General features: G+C 39.5%; 1 long non-coding RNA gene across 1 annotated transcript; it reads right to left on the bottom strand.

Annotated features, from left to right (window-relative positions):
* Positions 1-23590: 23590 nt before the first annotated feature.
* LOC102078122 (uncharacterized) lies at positions 23591-24971 on the bottom strand. The gene is made up of 2 exons (XR_001224909.3): positions 24485-24971; positions 23591-24195 (listed from the first exon to the last, which is right to left on the bottom strand). It is a non-coding gene; the product is annotated as an uncharacterized LOC102078122 (long non-coding RNA).
* Positions 24972-25839: the final 868 nt, after the last annotated feature.

A 25839-nucleotide genomic window follows, 5' to 3' on the forward strand; every position in this document is an offset into this window, starting at 1 on the left:
ATTACGCAGCCTGAAACAATAAAAAGCATCACAATTTTAGGCATATTAGTACCATTTTATGCAAAACTCTTCACAATGTTGAATTAAAATCTTTACTGAGGGTAAATATGTCAGGTTTTACATGTAATGATTCAATTAAGTAACAGTAAGAGTTTAGTGTTGATGTGTAATCATGCTCATTATTTAAGTAATCCTATTGGACCACAAGATTAGAATCATGTTCCTCTGATCAGTCAAAAAAATCAAAGTGGGATTATTTTGGCCGTATCATGGATTTCTAAGAAGATTAGGGGCTGAAACAGTCATTCTAATCTAAGAATACTTCATTTCCTGATTGATTTTTGATAAAAATGTACTTTGCTGGGTGAAAAATGTCTCAGAGTCAAGAGCCAGAGCAGTTATCTGAAATCAAGCCGTAGGCCTGTCTCAAGATTTATGACACCAGTGCTCTTTATACCAGCTGTGTCCATAGCAACAAAACCGTACATGTGATATACTTGAACTCTGACAGCTGATTGGTGTGAACATTTTGATTTCACAGTCTGAGAATGTCTGTCTATTATGCATCTCTGGAGAACAATCAGCTTAGAGATGATCAGATTTAGAGCTATCATGTCGATTTGTCAAGAAGGAGGTCGGAAAGGGAGAAATGAAACAGCCACGCTGCATTATGTGAACAAGGCATCTGTGTTCGCATTTATCTTGTGTAACACATGGACGTCTCATTACGTTTATTATTTAAGCCAGTTCCCCTGTGTTATTTCATCAAATTAGCTCAAGGAATAAACGCAGAACATCCGAAATGACTTGTAAAACACGTTGCACAAAAAAACTCAGGGTGTGTAATTAATCATGTGGAAATTAAAGTAAAAGGAGAGGGTTCGACCTTGTCCTGTGAGAGTTAACCCATGTCCGCAGCACAGGACTATTTTTACATTATTTTCAATTATCATCTGAAACAGACAGGGACCCTTGAGGAAGGTAGCCTCATTTTTGCCAAGTCGCTGTCATTGAGTCACATTACCACATTCTTTATATAGCTGAGCTGTGGAAACACGGTCAGCTGGCTCACAATGTCCCTCAATTCCATCTCCCTAAAGATTAAAGACTTAGTATTCAACATTTTTATCAAACCAATTGTTCCCTACAAACTCTTTGACAAAGTAAAAGTATGCTACACTGAGATCTTACTGAAAAAACTACGACAAATTTGTATAAAACAAAATGATTTTACTACAGCCCTGTACATATACAACAGCACACAGACTAGTGTTGACAGGTACATTCTCAGTGCATCATTTCTTAAAACTATCCTGCATATAAATGTCACTGAAGAATTATGCAAAAAAAAAAAAAAAAAAAAAGTCACTTGAATAATGTCATGAAAGCAGTCAGCTGTGCACATAGTGTCCTGGATAATGACTTTAGAGATACTGTCTTGTTGTGCACGAAATACTTCTTCGTTTAGTGTGACAGCATCTTAATTAATACACACTCTGGGGGTGTTAGACTGGACTGGGTGCCTGTGGTGATTGGCAGATAGATTAATACTGTCAGACCCTGGAGATACATGTCACATTCCACTTGAAGCCATTGTTTCTTGTTTCAAGGACAGTTCACCCACCCCCCTCGATGCCACCCCTCCTTCACTCTTCTGCTGTTCCTGCACTGAGGGGGGCGTCTGTGAGGGTCACTATCATTTAAACAGAAGTCTCAGAACACAAATGCTAGAGTGGATCCCATAGGAGACGGCGCAGTAAACACTGTGACACCGTTCTGTCACTACGCCTTCTGTAATTGTATAAAATGCAGTTAAGACCTTTACCAGATGTTCTGCTAACTACTCTTATATTCTTTATTATTAAATGACACATTACTAAACACCTTCTCGAAATGCTGGTTGCCCATTCATAGCTGAGTTATTGTGACAAGGTGCTGCAGAGCTACACATCCCAAAGAGGGCTGCGTAGGATATAATGCTCTCTATACTAAAAAAAAAATGGGAGGTTTGTGTCCTGCTTTCTTGGCTTTCCAAAGAAAGGAAAAAAAAACTGGATTAAATGATCCAGTCGTGTGAAGAAAAAAAAAGTTTTCACACCACTCTATTCAGTCCTGTGGAAAACTATGTACACCTTTACTGCTTCCACAGGAATTAAGAGGGTAAGTAGCAGCCAGCTGCTGCTAATAAAATGCATTTGATTAAATGATCATCAGCAAATGTAAGCACCTCTATAAACGCTGAAGCTTTGGCAGTTTGCTGTTCTGGAGCATTTATGTCAAGGAGGAAAGACATTAGCAGTTATCTTAGAGATGCAATAGTTGCTGTTCATCTGAGAAGGGTTGTAAGGATATTTCCAAATAATATGAAGTCCATCATAAATGAAAAACATTCAACAAAGCAGATGCCAATTTTCCTCATCTTGAAACTTTAAAATGGGACTTAAAAACAAAACAAAACAATGAGTGACATCATGGTAGCTACACAGTCTATTGGTTAATATTGGTTAAGCCTAAGAGGATGGATGGATGGACTGATAGGCAGATGGGATGGATGCCGGCCATTAGAAAGAATGCAGGTTTAACCTCCTAAGACCCGAACTCTTCCACGGCATGCATTTTTAATTTCTCTTTGATATTTGGGCATATTGGGGCCCGATGAATGTAAAAACAAAGAATTTCCAGATTTTTTTTTTTTTTTTACCTTATTTTTGTTTTTAAGAAAAATGGTCAAAATAACCAAAAGTGTGATGTCCACATATGTTGACGACAGGTCCTAGGAGGTTAAGTTGCTTTCACACTTCCTTTATCTTTTTATGTAGTCTGTAGCTGTAAACCAAAGGCATCATTACCATCTCTGCCACATGATATGAATGTGGCATAAGCCAATTTCTTTTCAAGTGTTTCAAGTGTCAGTGCCAATGTCAAAGCATTTGTGTAGTTTTTCAAATGCAAGTATGTGTGAAAATTAGATTCTACTTGAAAGATTTTATAAATTGATTATTGTGCTGAACCTTGGAAGAAAGAGTGGTGATTTCATCATTCAGACGTGCCTTGACATTCTTGGAGCATCCTTCATGTACTCATTTGTTCATACTATGTTTTTAAGGTCAACAAATAAATCAAAGACAGTGTGAAAGCCAGAGGTATTTTACACAGAGCTTTAACTCCACCAGGGGCTGTATTTCATTTCCCGGAATCAACATTTTATTTCTTTTTTTCTGCCCTTCGTTTCTTTCCCATATGGGTTTCTGTTTGTACTCTGCTTCAACCCCGCCTTGGGCTCAACTTTGGAATGAGTCTGTCTCTGCGAGATGATTGGCGGTTGGGTTCCAGCCAGGGACAGCTGGTCTCTAAGAAACTGTCTTGGTGTTTGGAATACATTAACGGCCACCACACTCAAGGTGCCTTGATGTAGTTGAAGGAGTCAGGCTGCTTTTGACACCCCATCTTCTTTCAATATCATGTTTGACATTTGGGATGTAGATATATTTCTTTTAGCATTCCCTGAAATGAATTCATTCCATCTAGTTATTTTTTCTATGTCTCTGCAGTGCATTAGAATCATATTAACACATGACTCTGTCAGTCACAGGCAGTGGCATTTTTCTTGTTGAAATTGCCTGTTTATTCTTTTGTTGAAAACACAGTCACTAAGCATCCCCTTCAGTCAATCTAAATATATTATTTATCAGGGACTGACAGAATATGCCCCAGAGTTTTAATGCCACATTTGTTATCATCGCTTAATTGCAAACTACATGTTTAACACTCCACTGGGCCATGGATGATTCAGAATTGCTCAATTTAAAATGACTGCAGTGCCAGTCAATGAGGGAAGGCAGATTCTCTTCCAAGGCTGCCGTAACAATTCAAAATGACAAAAGAGTGAAGTGTGAGAATATTCTAGCTAACTTTACATTGTTTCCTATATATCACTGTCTCTGTAATTATCATACTATAGTCACTTAACATGCATTTTTTTGCATAATGAAAATTCTTTTTAAATGTTTTTTAATTTAAAGTCGCTCTGATATCCTCTTTAAATACAAAACACAGTGATTACGGTGTTGGAGCAGTCCAGGCAATGCTTTGTTCCTTAATATTTGCATTCAGTGATGGCCTGTAGACTAGAGACTGGTTGGCCAATCCTGGCAACATCGGGTCATTAGTAAAAAATATGTAGTCAGTGACTTGTTGTTGAAGTTGGAAGTTGCTGGGAATAGGTAAAAATGGGTGACTGAAAACCTCCTGATTGCTATGGTCACAAGCAGACTAACGTACCGTTTGCATGGACGATGCTATCTTGTCTACAGACACTTGCTAACTACCAAGAAGCAGTACTAAAATTAAATAGAGTGCAAAAGAATCCAGAAGTGGAGAATGTTTGTGGTTTAGTGCTGAAACAACCACATTTCACAAGTTGAATGGTCTCAGTTTCTGGTTTGTGCCACACTGTGAGCAGCTGGCAAATGTTTTTGAATAGGTTTGTCTTCCATGCATAAATGGCAAATTGGTACTTGTACTGAAACTTTCTACTCAGTTAAGCACTCAAAGCACTTTGTGCTACAAGTGTCATTCACACAATCAAACCCATATTTGTACGTCGGCCTCTGGAGGAGTCAGGGACTGATGCACTGACTAAGTGATGCAATCTCTCCAGCATGTCCTGGATCTACTTTGTGGACTCCTCCTGGTAGGAAACTTTTTCTAGGAGGCATCTAAGATTCCCTCTTGCATGACTTAACTCCTCACTCTATCTCTAAGCCACCATCTGGAAAAACCTCATTGCTTGTATCTTATTCGCTGGGTCACTACCCAGAGCTCGTGACCATAGGTGAGGATATGGATGTAGATCAGTTGTTAAACAAACAGCTTTACTTTTACAATCAGCTCTCTCTTGACCACAACATGAGAGATGTAGGTTACCACCTGATGAAGCCAACAGAACTACATCATCTGCAAAAAAAGGAGAAATGAATAGAATCAGTGACACAGGGCAGCCCTGGCATAGTCCAACATGCACTGGGAACATGTCTGACTAATTGCTGGGAATACTGATCAAGCTCTCGCTGTGGTTGGACAGGAAACCCTATAGTTGAAGATGGGAACCACAATCCCAGTCTGCCAATCCAGAAGCACTGTCCCTTATATTCATGCAGCGTTGAATAGGTGTGTCAACCAAGACAACCTCATAACATCAAGAGCCTTTAGGAACTCAGGACGAATCTTATCCACCCCAGGTGTCTTGCCACTTACTGCAAAATCACTTAAATAAGTTATTTACCCCATTGATCTTGCTCCTACTGATTGGCGAGTTGTCTACCTCATCTGCTTTTGGCATGTTGACATGTCAGTGGAATTGAGGAGATCCTCAGTGTACTGAACCCAACCCCACCCCTGGACTATATCATCATTGAAATGAGCATCACCTCACCTGCACTATATAACCTGTGAGTAGAGCACTGCTTTCCCCTCCTGAGTCATCTTTGCCAGAGTCGCTTCGTGGCTGACCAAACGTCTTGTTTTGTTAACAGCTTCACTAAACTCCCCCAACACCAACATTTTGCTTCAGCTACTGCAGGAGCTGCATTCCAATTGGCCTCCTGGTACTCGTGAGCTGCCAGTCTTATGGGCAACCAAGTCCGTGGGACTCGAGCTTGATGACTCCTTTCACCTCAGGTGTCTACCAACTGGTTTGTAGATTACTATAATGACACATACCAACCACCTTGCAACAAAAGCTCTGGACAGCTTTACAATGACTAAATCTTGTGTGTGATAAAGCAATAATATGGTGATTAACTGTGATGAAATCTGCAAAAATCGCAAATTTGCTGCTGCTGTCTGCTGTAGATGTTACTATACAGGAAAAAAACCAGAATACAATCAGTTTATAACTAATTCTGTTCATTTAAATTAAGTTTTATTTATACTGAGGCACATGATAACATTCACCTCAAAGTGCTTTGTAGTCACTATGCAATTAAAAGGCTTTGCAGCAACTACTTGCAATCAGGAAAAAAAAAATTAAATTCAATGTGGGCAAGCACCATTTTTTTCCCCTTTTTTGTAGCCACAGGAAGGTTGCCATTCAACTTTGAATGAACTATTAATCAGTCTAACAAAGGATTTGTTAGACTGATTGTGCCCCAGAAGAATACCATCTGCTGGCAATGAGTCTGACAATAAATAAATAAATAACACAAAAATGAATTTAAGGATGATAACATAAAGCAGAAACAAAATGGCAATAAAAATGAGAAAGACCACGACACAGGGCAACAACTGTCCCAGAGGCAGTTGGCAACTTACTAAGAATTTTGAGCCTTTTCTGCTAGCATGCAAACCTTCATAACGGGTAGCTTACCTTTCAAAAAAGCAAAAAGACAAAACACAAACAAACAAACAAAAAACTTCAAAGCACATGTGTTATTACTTCAAGAGCAATTTCTATCATTAAAAAGGTAGAAATGGTCGAAGGTGTTTCTTACATTCTCCAAGCACTTAATACTCAGACAGCACAGAGAAGCAATTTGAAAGCATGAGTTAAGACCATACATAGCTCATCAATGGTGCTTCAGTTATGAGTAGAAAAGTGAGACACGTATAAACTTAGGCACTCATAAATGCTATATAGCCATCACTATGACCACAAACGTATCATTTGCTCCACTTCAGTAGTCACCCCAGAAGCACTTCTGGAGTTCCTCCACTATTTCTTTCCTAAATCTTATGCCCACCATCATAAATAAGAGGAGCTCAAGAAGTAGGGAACTTGACAAGCTGTTCAAGCTGGAAAAGTATACTGGCATCTTCCACTCTATGAATGCCACTCCAAGACTTTTGATCTAGACCTTAGGGAGCATTTGGCATCTCTAACTAAGGGAATGGAAAAGAAGCTTGGAAAATTCAGTACCATCTACATGGTCATCATGTTTTAGATGTTGCTCCCAGGACCTGCGAAAACACCTTCAGAAAAGAACAATTGATTTTGTGCAGAAAACAGCAGTTGAGAGTACATCCCAAAGTTACTGGTACAATGAGAACAATGTGCATTTGCAGAAGTTTATGATGACACAATTAAGCTGAACCCTCACCCTTTAGATATAAGATATACTGGATCCATAATTTTATGCTTACAAGGCATACAAGAGTTAAAAAAAAAAAAAGTCTTCAAAATGCCAAAATGCCATTATATTTTGCTTTTTGGGGAGGAATGTTGTAGCTCTTGTACTTTCTTTTTTTGGAGGACAATATGGTTCTTGTTGCTAATGCTTAACAGTGTACCCCCTGTCCCTATCTGTCATAGAAGGTTGCCTTTTTATAATGTGGGCCTCTTTTCTAATTTCATACATTTTCTGAACATGGTGGGCTCAGCCTTTACCAGAGGAGAAATCAGAGAAATCAGCATTTAAAATGGCACACAGTGGTCACACAATAGTAGCACAAGAGTAAAAACAGAACAGCAACCGTCTTGCAACTAGAAAAAATCAGCGGTTGCCAGATTTCACTGTTGGGAAGAAAGTAATTGTGTTGTGTTGTGTAGTAATTGCAGCCACCACTTACTATCTGCACTGGTTGCTTTGTGGGAAGCAGCCTATTACCAAACAACAATCGTCCGACTCAGACTGCCTGCCAGTCAGATAACTGAAGGTTTGAAAATAATTGCTGGCTAGTTTTTAAGTCATTTTGCATTGAAATCATTTTGCATTGAAATCATTGTCTTAGAGCAACTACATTATGATTTTTGGAGACATTTCTAAATTTCTGTTTAAAATCTCCAAGGTTCTGGCTGGATTCTAAATGAAAGTAGTTCATATGCATTTCTCTGTATGTAGACGGTAACAGATTTGCAATATACGACAACAGATTTGTGATCTTTCATGATTTACCACAGTTAATCACCATATTGTCACAAACGGATTGCATGTAATTGCCAACTTGACCTCATTCAGTGTCAAACTGATAGCAGACTGATTACAGACTGACTCCATCTTATTGACATGACATTGTGACTTACCAAAGTTCCTGTAAAGACTAACGATAGTCACAGTCCAGGTCCTTGTCTTCAAAACAACCAACTCAAAAGTAACAAAATCACAAGTCTGTTGAACACAGCCACAATAATATTGTTCATGCCATGGATTCAAATCACTGTTTTTCCTAGTGTGGCTGAAGCATTAGGTGGTGAGTGATGGCAGTGGTCGCCAACAGAAGCTCCAGCAGAGACATAATTATTATTGAGTTTTTGCAACAAATTACTAACATAGTCAACATTTTTAACTTACTTCAAATCATCTTAATGGCATTTCCCTTTTTGGATGTTATTGGTTATCATACTGTAAGCAGATATTTTTAATTATAAAAATGTAAAGTACACCAATATTAGCAACCTTGTTAGGGATACACTTTTGTGTTTCTGTGTGGCTGATGGCTGGTTACCTGAATGTGCTGCACCTCACACTATGAAATACCAGCGATTCTGTCCAAAGAAAAGCGGTTAAAATATTCCCAGTGATTATAATGAGGTGTGTTTAATCTAACCGACTACTTTCACTGTTGAGTGTTTAATAAATGGGAACTAAGTAATTGCCACTGGTCCACCATCAAGAAGAGCTAGTTAAATATGTCAGACTGGAGGTCGGCTGGCAGAATTTAGAATAATGCCCATGTTAGCAGGACTTCATAACTGCAGTCAGCGTTGTTTGTATCTCTCTGTTGTGCAGATGACATTGCTGAATGCACCACAGCCAAGGACAGCCCTCCTCTTGCCTTTTGTAACCGTGTTTTGCCCGCCTATTGAAGTTGCCTTTGCCGCTTGGCAGGTGAGAGTGTGTGTGTGGCCAAGTCCCACTGTGAATGACCTCCATGTCCTCAACCTGGCCAAAGCTGCCATTGCTATAATGGCCATCATATCTCAGCCCCACTGTTCCTGCTCTCCAATTGTGCCTTACACTTTCCCTGTGCCCCTCTCTCTTTTTTCATTCCCTCCTCCTGAAATTACTGTATAATTAGTGATATTAAATGTCGGCCTGTTGAAGAAGGCGTATGATTTAACAGGTATTTTCCCCCCACCTCAGTGGACCATGTTCCAATTTACACAGCAATCACAGTGAAAAATATCTGCACTAAGAAGTGGACTCACTTAAAGAAACTTGATGGTATAAGCAATATTACTGTTGATCTTTTTGTCTCTGTAAAATAACCACTTACTATTTGCTGAAATTACTGTTGTGATAATGGAGTTAGTGTGCTGACAGATAGCCGCAGCGTCGCCAAACAGTGGAAGTACACAACCGCCCGAGGCAGTCTCATCAAGTCAAATAATACATTTACAAAACATTTTGTTCTCTACAGTACATTAGGCAATTCAGTTTTCCTACCCGCTATGTGAATATCCTAAAACAATATCAGTCACTGCAACCAACTGAAGCAAGAGCAAAAGCACGGTTTTGTAAAGTAAATAAGTGACATTAATGCAAATCGAATTAAGTGACCACTGTGTTTAGGAAAGAATCTGAGATAAAACAGCAGGCTGTGGTCTACAGTTTTTACTACAGTTCCTATTCCCTCCAGGAAATTAGAGTTCACTTCACATCCAGCATGATTTCATCAATGATCTTGTCTTGCAGTGAGCTAAAAGTCTACAATGTACGCTAACATTTGAGATTTTGTGCCTCTCAGTTGGTAACTGTGATACTGATCAGTTCTCATATCATGCAAACACTCTGTCCCTTTTCTTAGTTTAGACTTGTGTGAATGTAAAACATAAAAAAACACTATGATTATATGTTAATAGTAAGCGTCCCTGAATGTCCCGCAGGGGCCACATTTCATTTTAAAAAGACACTGTTGAACTGACTGCACATAAGAAGGCCAAAAGTCTGTTGATAAATTTCCAGGAACAGATGTTTGCAGCAGCCCTCCCTTGATTTCTTTTACACTCAAGAGAATTTGAATGCAAATGCTGGATTGGGCTCCATTCCCAGACCAAAAAAACCCCCAAAACAACAACAAAAAAAAAACAAAACAGAGAGGTGCTGGAGCACAGAACGCAGCTGACCTCTTGAAACAACATGTTCAATTCACTGTTTGTGTCTGTTTTTTGAGTGATTCAACTACACTCGAGTTGACACGGCCAGATGGTATTATTAGTTCACTGGCTCCGAGCATTACAGAAACAGCTCCTGCATTGCAAGAAGCTCAGTGAATTTTGCTGGAGTTTGCTGTAGATGAGGTCAGGAGTAATGCTCAGACTGGAGCTGGGTGTTGCTTTCAGTTACGAATGATCTAGAGTGAAATGTAATTTCACGTGGCGATTTTACCTGTCATTAAGATCTAGATGTAATCCGAATATCTAAACGCTTGTATTGAATATATCAGTAGGATGTGGGAAGAAGTAATGCCAACTATCACCGGCAAACAACTGTGCCTTGGGTCATCAGTGACAATACAGCATTAAGATAATGATGCGAATAGATTTGGTGGTGGCTGATATAAAGATATTACAGAACATATAGAGTGGAATATAACAATCATGGCATAAACAGAGTCACAAATCAGTGGTGTTTTAGGCTGGCAGGCCATTTTAGGTTGTCAATACAGTGTGGAATCTAGAGGTGAGATTTATATAGTTATTTATAGACCTGAGAATGCTGCGTAGTGCTTTTCACAGCAGTGTAACTACATTTCTGTTCAGGTAGAAAGACAGAACTGAAATGTGCTGTAACATGATATTTAGTAGAGTACATTTAAAGATCATGTGGCGCTTGAGTTCATACATTATGTTTTTGTCCATTTGTGTCTACCTCTGAAATCAAGGACTCGCTTTTAAAAATCAACTAGAATTGTGTAACAGTGTGAAGTACATATGAAAAGGAAAACTTAAAAGGTTTAAGCCCTGAACATGGATAACATCACCTTGTAGGTTAGCTATTGTCACAACTGAAACGTCCGCATGATTTGGGTACACTATAATCCTCACCTACACTTTACAGTCAAAGAATGCTTTGACTGTATATTATAGGTCAGAAAGCCTGAGGTCTGGAATACCCCTAAAAAAACCAGCGTCTGTCATACAAACATGTGAATTGCTCAATAAATATATCTTGAAAAAAACAAACAAAAAAAACAACGTCACACTGCCTATTCAGTATCTGCAACCTCTTAACACTGGCACCAGGATTCAACACACTTCAAAATGTACAAATTACTGCCCCTGATATTCTTTTAAGAATAATTATTCTCAAAAATACGCAGGCAAAGCAGAGTAAAAAAAAGAAAAAGAAAAAAGTAAGAGAGTGTCTGTGTGTCTCCGACCTTAGTTGTCATTAGCATAATTGAATTTCAAACGATCAGGAGAGTATTGAGAAAAGAGAAGCCATTGAAAATGTGTAAATGGAGGGCTGATGGGCCTTGCTACATAAAGTATGTGAAAGACAGGCAAGAAGGAGGGTCAAAGGTTCATGTTGGTATTCTCCCTATATAAATCAGTTTGTAATGCAACATGGATAGTCATGTGAAAAAGTAAGTTTTCACAGAACTCTACACAGTCCGGTGAAAAATACCTTGTAACTCTGTAACCTGTAGAACTGCCTTCAGCAGCAATAACTTCAAGTAATTGATTTCTGAATGACTTTATCATTATTCACATATTGTGGAGGATTTTGGCCTACTCTTCTATATAGTTGCTTGCGTTTACTGAGGTTTGTAGCCATTTATTTTTGAACAGTTCTTTCAAGGTCCAGCCACAGCTTTTCAATCAAGTTGAAGTCTGCATTTTGTCTGGACCATTGCAACATCTCCACTCTTCTCCTTTTCAGCCATTCTGTTGTAGATTTGCTGCTTGGCTTGTGCATTGTCCTGTTGCACGACTCGGATTGAGCCAAGCTTTAACTATTAGGCAGATGGTCTCACATTTGACTCTAGACTAATTTGGCATATAGAGGAGTTCATGCACGACTCAGTAAGTTCTAGGTGCCCAGGTCCTGTGGCTGGAAAACGAGCCCAAAACATCAACTCTCCATCATCATGCTTAATAGTTGGTTTGAGGTTTTTGTGCACTGTCTTTGGCTTTCACCAAACTTTGCTTTATGGCCTGACATCTCCACTTTGGTCTCATCTGTCCAAAGGACATTGTTCCAGAAGTTTTGTGGTTTGTTCAGATACAACTTTGCAAACCTAAGCTGTGCTGCCATGTTCTTTTAAGAGGGAAGAGACTGAATACTCTTCCATAGAAACCATATTTATTCAGTCTTTTCTAATTGCCCCGTGAAGACCATTTTTCATGCTAATTGAGGCCTGCAGAGTCTGATCTGAGACATTTCTGAAAGGTTTTTTGCAGTTTCCCTGAACATTGCATGGTCCGACCTTGGGGAGAATTTCCTCTAAAGTCCACTCCTGGGAAGATTGTGGCATTGTGTCAACACACTTTGTTTTTCCAAGGATTGCAAAGAGTCCTGTTAAGACTCTTTTTCATCACACTTGTAAGTTTTTTTATTGCCACTGAAATGCTTCAATTTCATATCAAGTATTCAGTATTAGTTTCAAGCTGCTAATCTATGCACTCATTTAAGTTGTATACTCTGCTTGCAGGTGCCAATGAAAATGAGTGATGAGTTTGTTCTGCAGAGATCTCTGACATCTGGCATTTTGAAAAGAAAAATACCACAATCAGGCCTTTCAACAAGTGCTCCAAAACAACATATGCTGGAGTCCCAGTGACAAAGCCCTTCAGCTGCTGCAGTAATTACGAGGAACGGAGGAAAGAAGGTGACATCAATATGGAGCAATTTTTTGTGAGCAAGGAAATTGTGCCAAACAGAATGCCAAACTTTGACCCACTTTTTGGTCAAATAATATTAGTGCTTCAACCTAACTGAGCCTCATCCACGTTCGTCAGATCATAAAATAGAATATTTGACATTGATTTGTTACATTTTGCAACAATAAAAGATGTTTAGCTTGCTGATTGGGATTTTCTGTGTCACATTAAAGGGAATTACAAGTGATTTGTTCTGTTTTTAAATAAGATGACTTGCTGGGTATTCTGTTTGTACTTTGAAAGTAATTTTGTAATGTCGCTTTCACTTGCTTATCTTTCCTGCAGCTATCTTTAATTTTTGCAACCTGCCAGTTTGTGTCTGTCGACATGACATCCCCTCTATGTCCATGTCTCCAGGATGTGAGGACGTGGAGATATTCTCCCCTCTCTGTGTCATTATGATGAATGAGCAGAGAGGTGTGGCAGTGGGTAGGGCAGGTTTCTCCTTGCGGAGCAGTGAGCTATCGCTCAAGCGGGGCCTCTGGAGTGGAGTTGTTCATAAACATGCAGATAAAATCAGATCCTTCAGCAGGTGGTACCCTGTCCTTGGCAGAGGAACCAAAAGTCAAATTGGCATACATTAGAATGATAGTAGCCATCCCCGAGGACAGACTGTTTTTAGTTGTCTGTCACTAGTTGGAAGTCAAAGGCGGCCCAGTAGCTGTCTGATAGGATTTGATTTCTGCCTCTGAGGAGACAGAATATAATCCTGGTACTCAAAACAGCTGCTGCCCACCTCACAATATGAAGCAAATGAATCGCATGTCGTCCATTAAGGAATGAAAAAAAAATCCAAACTACCTGAAAGACAGCTGAAATTTCTTCAAAAGTGTTCAGTTCAACTCAATTTTCTATAGTCCAGCAACATGCCTCATGCATACAAATAAGCAACTTGTCTTACTGATTAACCATTTCCTAACTGTGAATCCAAGACAATCCTTCTGTCCAGAAGTAGCTGTTCTTCTTTTAAAAAGCTCCAGAATAGCTCATAAACAACATATGTTCAAAACAATTATTTTTACCCTAGGGGGAAATGTAACCTTGAGTCTTCATAGCAGATGTTGGCAAAAATAACAGATTATAACAGCTTTGAAATCATGATTCATTGGCACCGATGAGCGCTTGCGCTGGTCACCAGTGTTTGCTGCGATGCAACTTAAAAAAAAAAAAGGACGAAAGAAAAAGGAGAAAATGACAGCACCACATAAAAGAACATAACACATTTGCTTTTGCTTTTGTCTGCCCACACTTTAAATTTGAAAAATGCAAATGGTCAGGTTTTGCAGTGTTTGTAGCTGCTCCAGGCATACTGGCGGAAGCTGAAACAGAGGTGGCAATGCATCAAGTTATGGCATGAGACTTTCAAAAAAGTCAGACACTTTATCCTTGACTGTCTAACACGGTGGGGTATGAATATTAATAGGAAGTATTAAAACATCGAACGCAGCGTAGGCCCAACTTAGAATGCATTTCAGCGTCAGCTTCTGTAGCTTTGTACGTTTGTTTGGAATTTGCATACATCATTAAAACAAATGGCATGAACTGGATGATAAAGGTTACTGAAGTCAGGTAGAGGAATCTACATTTTTTACATCAAGAGACCCTCTGCATTATTTTTTAAATCTGGCTCACTCTAGCATATTTTGCTATTAATTTTAAATGGGACTTCCGTTGCTCTGTGCCAGCCTTGGCTTTACTAAACTCTCTTGAGACTTAGTTTTATCTTTCAGTACTTTTTTCCATTTGTTACAAAAGGTCTTGTGTCATGCAAACAAAAAATTCATGCAAAATAGTGAGGCAATAAAGAATTGTTTCTTCATTAGTCCGTGCACATTAAGATGGCAGAAAAATATAACGTGAAACAGTATGTCCATTTCTAATAACCTTTAGTGAACTGCCCATATGTCAGTATTCATCTAGAAGTGTTTAGCGAGCATAATCCTTCATTGTTCCAATAGTCACATCAGAACACCTCATTATAAATGCATGTGAGCTTTCCTTGTCCTCTACAGTGAAAGATCAATGCCAAAAGAGGTTATAAAATGGTAATCGCATCTCATTCTATTTTTATGAGCAAGTTAATTTAAGAATCTCTGGTGCACCAGGTATCATGAATATTGGATCAAGGGATAAGTGACTCAATATTGGCGTAACTTGGTTAAATTGTCTGAACAGGTTGGATGTACAGTATGATCAGCCTTGAGGGCAAAGTTGATGAAACAGTGCATGCCCAGGTCAGTGTACTGCAAAGGTGGAACTGACTGCCTTCATATGTTACAAATGTTTGAATTTCAGTTAGGAGGTTCTGGCTGAATTCTGAATGTAAATCTAATCCAGATTGATTTTGAATTGATGTGTTTGCAGACCACATGGCCATGCTGATTCATGGCAGTTAATCTCTACATTATCACAAACAGATTGCATGTAATTGCCAACTTGACCTTATTCTGTCACAGACTGGCTCCAAGTTACTGCCTTATTTCTTGCCATCTTGATGCACCAAAGTCGCATTGAAGATGGCAAGTGACCGCAAGCAGTCGCAGAAGTGGTCTGTGTCTGCCAAGCAGCCATTTCAAAGGTAATGAGATTGCAAGTTCACTGCACACAGTTGCAGTAAGGCCGTTTGTGCTGCAGTCGTTAACTATGGTTTTCCCTAGCATGACTGTAGTATTTAGGGCTGGGTATCGTCACTGATTTCTAGAATCAATTTGATTCCGATTCACAAGGTCCCGATTCGATTCACGATTCAATTTTGACTCAGTCAGAAATATTATAATTCTGATCATTTATCAGTACTGACACTTGTGAGACTTTGTCACAAAGGCATCTGCTGTGATGCTTACACCTCTGATAAAGTAACTGAGGATAAAAACACAGAAAAACATGAAGGAGATTTTCCTGGCCTGGCTTATTATAGCAGATAACCTTAAAAATATTCGGCAGTAGATCAAAAATGGAAGACCATGAATCAACATATGAACATTACCTGATGCTGTCATGGTCCTGGGTCGTTAGACCCAGCGTTTTGTGTTTCATTTTGGTATCATCTTATGTTTTGTGTTAATTCTTATTTTGTATTAATTCTTAGGGTTTGGTTCTTGTGTTTTATTATTCCTACCTGTGTCTTCCCCCCTGTGCTCTGTTCGTGTCCCTGAGTTTGTGTTGTAAAACAGTCTGAGTTTCCTGTTTTACTTTGAAGTTTTGTGTCTCATTGTGTCTAATTAGGTTCAGCTGTGTCTCCCTCCTGTCTCCCCTTCCCTGATTGCCCTGTGTGTACTTATAGTGTGTGCCTGCCTGTGTTCCTGGTCGGTTTTTCTGTGTAACTCTGTCTATCTCCATGTCTCTCTGCCCTACTATCCCTGCGTTAGTATGATTTCCGAGTTTGTTTACTAGTTTTCTCCAGTTTAGTTTTGACTTAGCTTTGTCCTCACTTCTGTTCATTATCGCTCACTGTAAATCAACTCACTCGCATCACCGCCGCTGTCTACAACTTGGGTCCTCCTTCACTACATCACACGACTGCTGCCCCAGCCGTGACAGATGCTGCTGAAGTGAAGCAGAGCAAAGTTACAGAGGTTTTATTAGAGACACAGCTAAGCGTTTTGCAATTTGGCATCATTTTAAAAAGTTTAAATTTCTTCGGTATTGAACAGCAGAAACAGACAGACAAACCAAAACCACCACCGGCCGACAGCACTGTATACAGCGGTAGACTGGTGCATAGTAACCAAGAAAATAATGCAGAAAACAGATTTGAGATGGGAAACTGTTCTTGAAGTACACTGAGAGAGACAGAGAGAGCTGTGCAGGAAGTGTGATTTTTATCGTGGTGGAAGCAAAACAGCAAAAGTAAGAGCAAATTAATGACGATGTTTATCAAACGTGAAGCAAAGTTTTGATCTTCTCTTGCTGCTGGTTCAGTGAATTTTGGTCGGAGAATGATAAAACCTGCAGCATCAGAATCTGTGAGCTGATGGCTTTCAGCCCTTACGGCGTGTGTGTACGGGCTGTCGGGTGAGAAAGCCGACATCTCACTGATTCTGAAGTGTCGGGTCTGCGCTTTGTGTTTACATCTTTGTGTGGAATCCGTTTACCTGCTCTCATTTATTGTTTAAGCTGTTTGGTGGCTGTTGAAATAGTTTTGTGAGGTTTAACTTAAGATCCTGGCGTTTTTGGCAAAATACATTCATACTGAGAAATCGATTCAGGATTCGAAACCCACCCTAGGAGTATTATCGTGGGACCGGTGAGTCAAAGTTCTTACTCTGTGAACAGTTGGTAGAACTATCAGGTATTTGCATTTACACCTGCTGAGTACATGGCAGAAAATCGTGTGCACTCTGGCCATAAACAGCTACCAGACAATGATGATTCGCTCACTTTTTACTGTAGCATCAGGAACTATTTGATGACTTTTTTTGTAAAATAAATGTGAAAAGGTAAACTCTCATCATGAATTCAAATAACTTTTGTGATCCCTCAGCTTTTTATCTAGTGTCATTACCAGATCAGAAGTCTTCATTCATAATCAGCATGTAGCTCAAATGACATTGTCTTTTAGAAAAGCAATCACTCCCAGGCAGGGGTTTTAAATTAAACAGGTGTTGACTGTGCACCCTTGGTAAACGACCAAATTCAACAACAAGCCAAATTCAAAATTCCCAGTGAAACATGTATTTTGAATGCTATCTGTGCCAAATGGTAAAGGCTTAAGACTCCAAGCAAGAAACCAAAAATAGAATGAAGTGACAGCCCAAACCAACATACACACATGAAAAGGTACCCGCACACGCCACCATAACAGGCAGCTGACAGACAGGTACAGACAAACGTATATGGGCACCTGTCCATCTGTCTGTCAACACATACACACTCTCAGACAAGTGCACAGAAACTTCTCCTTTGGTACAGCCTTCTTACAGAGGCCCAGAGAATGCCTTAGCATCTTATCCTTCCAGTATACCTACAGCTAATGAAGGTGCTCTAAGTGAGGGGCTTTCAGAGTTCTCCTGATACAGCATTCCCAACACTGAGCCTCCACTTTGCACACATATTTCACAAAATGGCATATTTTAGCCTCAGGAATTATACATTATTGATAGTAACTACTTTACGCTTCACTTGTCACCATTCCTGCTCTACAGCTGCTAACAGACTGTACAACATGCTAGGTGAAAGTTGTTATACAACTTAAGTATGTTATATCTGAACAATTTATGGACTGCACTTACATCTGCTGCTTTGCTCCACAGAATTGTGTTTTGTCACCATGTAACTGGCAATAAAAGACATTTTTATTATAATATTTACTTATTTCTGTAAGCAAAAGAGGCAGACAGGGCCAATAAAGAGACACAGGCAGGGAGATGTCAGCAGAACACATTCATTTGTGCTGCTCTCATGTTTAGGTCTACACTTAAAATAGTTGGGCTGTGGATGAAGTACAAAAATGCTTGATATGTTTATACTGTCAGCACGCTAATGCTAATGATTAGCATATAATGTTTACCAGGGTTTCCTTCTCAGTTTTGCGTTGCAGCTTGGAACATTTACACTCCCAGACTACTTGGGGACAAATTCCCTCCATCCCATACATCAATTGACTTCCTGGATCTGCATTAGTGCGAGATATAGATCATTGAGAACATATTTTTTTCTTATTTCAGTTTCATATGCATTTGTGAACATATACTGTGTAATGTCTAATTTAAGGTCTAGTGGCTCAGTTACACTGAGTAAAAATAAGAGAGCCTCCTAAGAAAAAGAAAAAACAAAATTGGCAGTTGCTCAGTGATTGCACTGAATCTTATTACATTCTATGACCAATTGGAAGTAGATGCAGTGACCAACTGGTTGCCCAGAGATTGCAGGCACTGCACGCTCAATCTCTGGGTGGCAACTTTTTATCACAAGGCAATTGCATTAGTGTCTTTGTGGGAGACGACCAGTCTCCAAATAATAGCAACCCAAACTGGACTGACTACAATCACTCTGACATTGGCAAAGCTTTTCAAATAATCATGGGTAATTCACAAATGCAAGCAAATTTCCAGGACATTGCAATCAATCTGATTCACTTTACACCGATAAGCACAATTCATCTGTGGCACACCTCTTTGCATGAGAGGACTTGACTCAGCTGATTGCCAACTGGTTCTATTCTGGTTATATTCCTGTACAAAAATGAGGCTGCTGAGAACCTATGTCAGTTTGCATTTAAATCACTGTCTTGCAACAACCAAGTCTCTATTTGTGGCGGACTGAAGGAATAGAAAAATACTGTGCAGTCCCACATAAAATGGGACACATGGTCACCCTAGAGGGAGGTAGTAAACACAAAGCACAAGCTAAACTGCTGGTCATTAGCTTTAAGGCATCTGGCTATAAAGCAAAGTCCAAATTAAAGTGATGCAGTAAAAAATCCTTACATTTATGCTATATGAAGGATTTAGTCAGAGGGGATTATTTCAATACCAAATTTAACAGAAAACTGTCCAAGAGAACAGGATCAGCATAAAAACACAGAGTTGCACAAAAGTAATTAGAAGTCATATAAGAAGCACTAATATCTGAACGACAGTGGAAATATTGGGAATTCAATTGCAAGGCATTCAACTGTTGAAATATTTCAATTAAAAAGAAAAACTGTCAACCTCATAACAGTGCTTGAGAAACATTCAAAACAGGACTATTGTTTAGTACTGTAAATCCGTCTGTTAGGCCTAAATAATGGATTTCTAAACAAAGTTGGTAGTTCAAGCCCAGGCCCTGCCATTAATCATACCTGTGGAAAAAAAATAAGTTACAAAACGCAAGTTACTCTAAATGGTACAACAAGAAAGGCCAACTGAAAGAAAAAGCTTGCTTTTGCAATGATGGCCTAATTATGACACATACAAAAATTAAGAATGTATGTCAAATATTTAACACATTTAAAGTAATTATGCAAATGCCATGTCACAGAATGTTGTTACTTTAATATGAAGCTGGCAGTATTCTATACCTCGTGTTTGAAAAGGGTCTAAATATGGATTTGTGTTTCTTGTTTCTTCAAAATGTAAAGCAGGAACAATCACATTAGCACACTGATGGCCACATCCCCTCATGGGAATCAAAGTCTTTCATACAGCGGCTGACAAATCTACAGTAGTATTTCAAGTCTCCTGATCCCAAAAATGAAACACAGCTCTCAGATGGGTGCTTTTCTCTTTTAATCACTTTGTCTATGCCTAAAACGTTTGCCCACGCAGAAGTAAAGGTTTTCCGCTTCTGCGTGTTCCAAGTACAGTTTGATGGATGGAAGCTGGTTTGAACCCTGCTGCACCACAAAGCCAAATTGCAGCTATCTGCTGATGTGTTTGAGAAATAACATTCTCCATCTCGTGCTGTCGAGATGCCAGGCTGTTTGGCCTGGCGGCGATGTATTAAATGGTATATTGATAATTGAAATCTTTGCAGCCCTTGCGTTGCCTTTCTGCTGACTGTGATCTTTTAGGCAGATGGTCTCTATTACTCATGTGCAACTGGAGAGCGGAGAGGAAGTGGGGGCTTATGCAAAAATTTGATTTTATTATGCAGCCATGTGCCGAGATCCTATGAGACCAACAGAACTTGGCTAATTGTGAAAAACCATACGAGCAAATATGACTTAACATTATCTGTATGACTGCTACGTGTCATTCCCTTTTCTTTCAAACATACTTAAACAACTGATAAATGGGACACTCGCAGGTTTCCTCTATGTGCATCAGAGCCATAACCAGATCACTACAGCACAAATGAGAGACCTCTTTTCATTTCCATCGCCTCAGAAATATCATATCGAAGGGTAATAGCCCATTTTGTTTCGATTCCAGTGGACCTCGTGAGTGCATTTTCACCCATGGCGTTCAGCTAAAATAGAAATAGAACAGACTGTTGACAGTAACCAATGTCACATAATCTCCCCCTGAAGGACAAGCATCAAAGATCAATCTATTTTCCTAAATGCTATTCATATATCCATCTCTGCTGAGCGCCCAGGGATGTTGGATATCAGAGTTTAAATCTAATGTTGCATGAATGAATTCTACAGAGGGGCAAAAGACAATACAATGACATAGAAAACAGATGTGACAGAGAAAGAGAGGTGGCGAGGTTCACCCAATGAAAAGTGTCAAACAAAAAAAAGAAATGTTTGTTATTTGCTGTTCATCTAGAGCAGCCGTAACCACCGACAAAGACACAGCTGATCCACTTGTACAACAATAATATTGAGGGTGCATACAGCAAGATCAAAAACAAAGAAACAATTGCTCATTAAGTACAACTGCGGTGCACCGTTAAAAGAAATGAAAACAAAGTGTTTCTTCACAAACACCTTCGTGATTTGACTTTTTTGGGGGTGGGTATTTTTATAAATCATGCAAAGCCTGCTCCTTCTTGCACTTAATAATTGCGCCACACACATGGGACACGGAGGCTTTGTTTACTGTACTCTGAGCCAGCAGATCAATGTTGTGTTTTCTGAGGAGCACTCCCAGCAGATCTCCCGCCCTGCCCCCTCTGATAATTGCTGAGCAGAAGATGTGTTTACAGTTACAATTCTGCCAGCTCTGAAACACTTTGGACAGGAATAAAAGTGAAAGGCTGTGAGGTGGATGGGAGCGGGAGAGAATTAAAAAGGAGAGGAAAAAAAATAGCTGGCGGCGTGTTTTTGAAAATGCAAGGCCTGATATGATCGGTGAAAAATCAATACTATTAAAAATGAGGGATGGGTCAACAGAAAGCCCTTCAAAGTGTCAGATTCAATAAAAGATGGCGCCGGGATAATTAGCCACTGGAAAGCCGGCACAGATCTTCGGTGTGACCTTGCGAAAAATTAACAATCAAAAGATATACTAATTGACCTCTGGGTGACTTATTTTCCTTTATATAATGCATTAAATGTGTGTTAGCCTTGAAAAACTGGCTGCAGTCTGGATGTAGATTGTAGGAACTAGGGATTGAACCACCAACATTCTGATTAGATGGGCGATGGTAAGTGACAGGAGTGGAAGGTAAGTGAAGAGAGCTATGCTGTAGTATCAAGAGACCAAAAGAAAATCTCTGTAGCATTGAACATGGCGTGCCTCTAATTGCAAACATTTCTGCCACTAACTTTTGCTGCCAATTTACTCTATGACAGCTTTAAAGAGTAATAAAAATAAGAATTGGAGACATATTTGAATCAACTTCAACACTCTGGAGAACGATGAAGAAGACTTTGACAGTTTGCAGTTTTATTGATGAGTGTTTCAAGCGCATTGTTATGGGGAAACCAAACACAGTGCAGACTCCCTCCAACAGCAATACGCTCCATCTACAAAAAGAAGTGGTCCAGAAGATTCACCAGAGCCAGCTTCACCACAGACCAGTGGCAGGGTGAACATTTTGCAGTCTATAGACAAAGAACTGTCCAGCTTCGACGCAAGGCGCTGCGCAAGTCCCTGGAATTCAGGCAGCAGATGAAAATGCCACCCTCAAAGAGTCTGAAATTCCTCACTGAGGGAAAGACTCGACTCTAAGGAAAATTAAAAAAAAAGAAAAAAAAAAAAAAGAAATACATCAAAGAAACTGTCATCAAGCTCTAGTTCCGCTGCATGAGGGACAATTCCGTATTTTCTGGAATACCAGTCAGATTCAGAAGAGACGACCATCTACCATCGTTTGGTAGGTCGATGACCTGACGCACACAGACCCAGGCCTATTGTGACCAAATCTGAACAAAAATAGGTTAAAAGTATCATATTGGCAGTACTGCCCTTAATTTACTTGGTACTGGATCAATAACATTTGCAGTATCGCACATCACTGGCAAGCATTTAAATGGGAACCAATTCTTTTGGCTCCCATAGCTGCGACTAAGCACCATACATTTGTTCTAATATAAAATTAAATTATCCTTACTGTAGCCTCAGTTTTATATATTACTGAATAAATTATGCTAAGTGCTGTTTCCAAGAGTTGCTAATCAAAGAGTAGGTCAGGGAAGGTGACATGACCCTGAACCATTGAAATAGCACAAAATTTATACTGATATGTGCTAAACGGGTAAAAAGGTATTATCCAAGCCTGAAGTTTCAACCCCCATGATGAGCTGCTTAGAGGGATCAGGAAAAATGCTCTGACAGCTTGAAAGAATTGGCTGCTGCTTGGACCTGGCTGAATCCGCTTTCATCTGCCCCCCCCTCAGTCTCATTTTTTTCCTTCTTTTACAAATAGCTTATACTGAAATAACCTTTTGAGTACCTGGTGAACATGGCACTGGTGGCTCAGAAAGCAGAAGTCGTTTAGGAAATCCCAGAGCACATTGTTTGCTGAGGCTTGTAAACAGCTGTAGCTTTGGTAAGTCCAAAAGGTATTACTAAATACTCAAAGTGGTGGCCAAGTTGGGAGGATATTTATTTTAGTCTTTGTATAGATGAAGGGTTTTGATCCTACACCAAGAGAAGATAATGGTCAAATTTTCCAAGCTGCCAGTGAGTTGCAGATATACTTGTCCATGGCCTCACGCTCAGACTTGGGGACTGAAGTTGTTGTAGTTGGGGTAGACCAGGCAACAGATCAATGCTGTAATAATACGGCCTTTAAGGGGTAAGAAGAGTTTGAACCTTTATGGAAAACTTCCAGATCATGATAATCAGGACAGCGGACAGGTCTGGAGATGTAGTGCTAGAAAAGATTGAAACATCGCCTGGAGAGAGAATAGTGCAAAATTCGTGAGAATAAGGTCTCTAAATATTGTAAATTTATGGTCTTTTAAACAGGTGTGGCCCAGTACATGAAAAATGTCAAAATTTTTGACACCAATATGGTCACAATGGTTTCCTTAAAGGATTAGTAGTACAATGTGTGATGTTAGCCAGGAAAGTATCATTAAGTATTGCTTGAATTGATTTAACAACAAATTTTTGCAGGAATCAATCTGGGTAGGAGTTGTTAAGCTGAAGCTTTGTCTGCCAGTAACCCCACCCTTACTGCTGGACTTTGTCTATCCAACCAAATAACTAACTTCTTGAACATGGTCATTTATCCTTATGCACAAAAAAAAAGAAAAAAAAAAAAAAAAAGAAACCAGGGCAAGAGGATAGATCTTTAACAGCCAAATCATCATTTATATAATCACTCAAGTCATATAGGCATGCTCCCTGTAGAACCTTGTCTTCCATTCAGCCTCCTTGGATAAAATCCAAAAATTCATAGAAAAGAGACACTTCTTCTCTGCCATAAGTTGAACAGTCTGTCAGCCGCTGCGTCAGTACTAGTCACTCTTGAACTTGTTTATGAATTCAGAACAAGTCAGATCCTTTCCACCACTTGGCACAGCCTGTGCTCATCCAAGTGCTCTTATCCTAAGAGGAACAACCAGGTAAACCAATTTTGCATCATCATCAAAATAAAAAGAAAATATACGTGCAGCAGGGATGTCTAAAAACAGGAGTGCATTTGCAAAGAGTCTTGACATTTCTCTAGTTCATCAGAAAAGACTTCTAAAGCTGAAAGGGATTGTTCGCATGGGATCTCTGGTGGGGTGGCCCAGTACAAGCCCAGTACAAGTATTTGCACTGGGCGACGCCACGAGGAGGAGGAGCAGCAGCCTGGTGCTGAAGCTTGAGATTGTGAACACAGACTGTAACATACCTCCCACATAAGCCGTCTCCTGCAGGTTTACTTGCTGCTGTTTGGAGAGGTGCTGGGGAACTTTGTGTTTTCCGAGGAGCACTAACCTGGCTGATGAGTGTTTCTTAATTGAATTTATGTCTGTTGAATCCATGTTTATAGACAGATGTTTCAGGCAAAAACTGAACTGGACTCAAACACAGAACACCAGGAATAATGTCTTTTTTCTGGCAGGCAGATGAATAAACAAAGTTCATTTCTGAAAAAAAAAAAAAAAAAAAAATACTTCTAGGGTGTGTCTCTCCACAGTTTGCTTTTCCTACAGATTTTTCTCCACAGGTTTCCTTTTCCAGCATGGATCTCTCATCACAGGTCGGCCATGGCAGGAGGCATTTGCAGAGAGGAAAATCAGGTAAGTCCACAGAAAAACAGATTCTCACAGAAACAATCACAGAGCATGAAGAGCTGAACTTTACTACCAAAGAGGGAGCAACAATCTGACAGAGAAAAATCTTCTGTCTTAAGTAGTGGGTGAGTAATCATCAGATTGAATGCAGGTGAATGATTACCCAACTGCTTTCAGGTGTGCAAGCAGGAAAAGCACAGGAGCAAGGAAAAGGCTCCGCCTCTGAAACGCACACAAGCAGAATTATGTGCTCATATGGCCACAGACAGAGGAGAGAAAGCGAGAGCAAGGAGTGGAGAGATAAATATATATAAAGGCAGGTCAACACAAGAGGACAAGGGAACAATGACAGCTATAGCATCAACAACATTGTGACAAGGGTGACAGGGTGACATAGTCAAACACTCCAGGAGGTAAAGGGACTACCTTAAAAACCTTAAAAAACAGATTGATGACATTACATGAATTAAGTGCCACATTATATTCTTGCTCAACAAGATTACTTTTACATTTCCTTCAATGAATTAAACTTTTGGTTATGTTTAAGATAAATATATTTGGAAGACAAATTTTAACAGAATAAAAGGAAAAGGAGAACTAGGGTCGCCAAAAAGACAAAAAGTTCTCTAAAGTGTATATGAGGCTATAAGAATAAGATTTAGTTTTCCTTGCTCAAATTTACATAATCAGGCCTTAATTAACTGTATCTTTAGAAGAAAGCAGTTTAAGCCTCCCATTACTAAATCAGTAATTAATGCATGATCATTAAAAATCTTGAGACACACTTCTTACGCATAGCCTGTGATTGCTACTAAAGAGGTTAATAGTTAGAATATAGAAATACAATTGATAGAAATTTGATAGATCAAGAGTTTCAGGGACAGTTCACACCAAAATAGTAAATCTTTGGTATGAGTTCTGGAGAAAACGTCTGCAGAAACGTCTGCCTTGTTAATAATAATTTAACTAA

The sequence above is a fragment of the Oreochromis niloticus genome, linkage group LG17, assembly GCF_001858045.2.
Source record: "Oreochromis niloticus isolate F11D_XX linkage group LG17, O_niloticus_UMD_NMBU, whole genome shotgun sequence".
NCBI lineage: Eukaryota > Metazoa > Chordata > Actinopteri > Cichliformes > Cichlidae > Oreochromis > Oreochromis niloticus.